This window comes from Rhipicephalus microplus, chromosome 6 (genome assembly GCF_043290135.1).
Source record: "Rhipicephalus microplus isolate Deutch F79 chromosome 6, USDA_Rmic, whole genome shotgun sequence".
NCBI lineage: Eukaryota > Metazoa > Arthropoda > Arachnida > Ixodida > Ixodidae > Rhipicephalus > Rhipicephalus microplus.
The window spans coordinates 28,410,957-28,413,755 of NC_134705.1; positions in this window are offsets into that span (position 1 = coordinate 28,410,957).

A 2,799-nucleotide genomic window follows, 5' to 3' on the forward strand; every position below is an offset into this window, starting at 1 on the left:
GCCCACGGGCCGGGCCAGGTAAGGCATTTTTATCTTGGGCTCGGGTTCGGCCCGGGTCGGAGGCAGGCCAGTATTAGGCCCGCGTTTTATATACCAGGTGTTTTCAGAAATTACAGAAAGGAGGCATCAGCGTGCTACCTGCGGAGTTCCCTTCACTTCAGCAGAAGGCATCGTCATATGTACACAAGCTAAGTTTACGGAAGTAATCAAATAAATTCAACATTTAGCTTTCCGCAAAATTTAGAGCCGTTAGCTTATCATCGAGGGTGTTTTCCAAATGAATGGTAGGTGGGCTTTTATTGCGCTGGTTTTTATTTCACCAGCTAAATTAGCCAGATTTCATCACTCCGTGGTGATTACATGTGGCTGGCTTTCGAACATTTTAAAGTGGCTATAAACTAATCGTAAGAAGAACTTTAATTCGCCCAGTTGACTCGACCGGCTGTTTCCAGTAGGTTAAATTTCAATAGTCTTGATCCTTGGTTGATTCCGCGTTAGATCGAACAAAGCATGGCTGACCGACCTTTTAAATTGCTTTCAAAATTATATATTGTTGTTTGAGCAGTGGAAATAAAAGATCCACAATTGGTTTTGCTGTAGGAAATGTTGCGAAGTGCAATAAATCAATAGTGATGGAGAGGTGGATTGCCACACATACCTGCTTTGCTGTTTTTTTTGTTCGGATTCGGCGATGAATCCCACAAAATATATTAAAGCTACTTGCCTCAAATTTGTTTGACTACATATAGGTGCGCTGGAGCTTACGTTCATATGTATTTCGATTGTCAGCGTAGTGTACATTTTAAATAAAAATTCTCAAATTTGACCTAAAAAACGTTTTTCTGTGTAGTCTGCAAGGCCTTTATTTCGCAAAGCGCCAATGGCAGAGCGCTGAAAAATTCGCATCGTTTACTCGACATGCCTATTTAGAAAACTGCTAAAACTTACTTTACTAGCATTTTTCAATAGACAGATATAATCGCGCTAACTTCAAAAAAAAAGAGTATGCGAAGGAAACTGATGACGACGTATTAAAAAAACACTATTGATAGTTTTTATGCTTTCTCCACTTATTTGATTGCCCGTCCGCTTTCAATATTAATAAAAACACGTTGAATTTTATGGTTTAGCTTGCAGTTACGGCCCATCGAGAAAAGCCTTTGCGAAAGAATGGGCAAGGACAGGCCCCGGCCCGTGCAGTGCTCTAAGTTCCAGAGCCCTGCACGGGCCCGGGCTGGCCCGAAAACCCGGGCCCAGCCCGTCCCGCGGCCCAGGTCAGGCCGGGTAACGTATTGTTGGATCGGGCCCGGTCCGGGCTCGGGCCTGAGAGCTTGGGGCCTGTGTCGGGCCTTGGCCTGCGTCAGGCCCGAATTAGGCCCGTGTGTCATACGACGTGGTTACGCTGTTTTACTTTGGTTTGTGGGGTTTAACGTGACCATGTGACACAATATGAAATCCTGCATGTGAAGGCTTTGGGTATTTCAGAACACTTAAAGTCTATAGGCACCCAGCAATCCAGTTTACGAGATCTGATGGTAGCGTCAGAACACACAACCTTGTGAGTAGGCGCAGCAAAACCGAATTTGCACGTGCATATAATTTTCTTGTTTAATTGTGAGCAAGGGGGTCACGGCTGATTATGTAAGCACTCAGGGAGCGTTCTTTGCAAACGTGCCAAAAAGGGCACTGACACTTTAGCGTGCCATTGTGTTCAGCGAGTGTTGCAGTTTCTTAGTATCCCTGGCTGTCGGTACCAACAATACTGAGGCGGCCCAAAGTAGAGTTACTCTTTATGCTACCTTTAGGTAGCAGAGTTGCGCTACTCTTTTCCGGGCGCCGCTCACCCGGCTCCTGACGATTTCAGCAACGCTAATGATCGCGCGCCATCACGTGGTTATAAGTGGTTCAAATGCACTGCGGAGAAGCCAACTCTATGCAGACGACACCGACAAAACCGATGCTACGCAGATTCCGGGCAGCCCAAGCGCTGTTAACATCAGGTGGTGGTGTTATTCTCGCGCATTCTCGCGTTTTCGCCACGCTTCTCAACGGATCGGTACTGTTGCGATGTTGCCTGTTGGTCGCTAAAACTGTTGTAGGAAGGGCTTTATATGTTGAATTGTACTACGTAAAGCCAATGGGTTAGACGCATCGAGAGGTGCTTCGCAATGACAGGGTGTTGTGCGCCGAACTGTCACAACCACAGCGGAAATGGCAAGGTGCTTTTCGCGGTGCCACGAGCAAAATGTGCTGCGCAAGTACGCCGCCGATTGATTGATTGATTCGTGGGGCTTACCGTCCCAAAACCACTATTTGATTATGAGAGACGCCGTAGTGGAGGGCTCCGGAAATTTTGACCACCTGGGGTTTTTTAACGTGCACCCTAATCTGAGTACACGGGCCTACAACATTTCCGCCTCCATCGTAAATGCAGCCGCCACAGCCGGGATTTGATCCCACGACCTGCGGGTCAGCAGCCGAGTACCTTAGCCACTAGACCACCGTGGCGGGGCAAGTACGCCGCCGACTCCAGTGCCTTCTGCGAATGGGCCGTGAGAAGCTGCCTCCGAAAAGAGCTAGGCTCTGCGAGGTAAGTTGCATTCGGTATTCGTGAAAGTCGTTACTGTATTCATTAACAGCGCACATGAGCATTGACTCTGTGTGCGTGTTTAGGTAGAGGCGTTGTATTGTGACCATTTACGGGCTGTGTTCAATTTTTCTTATGTACTATCGCTGACTGCAAGTTTATTAACGTTGTTGCAGGGCCATGGTAAGAGTCAGCAGCGTCATACGATCGTG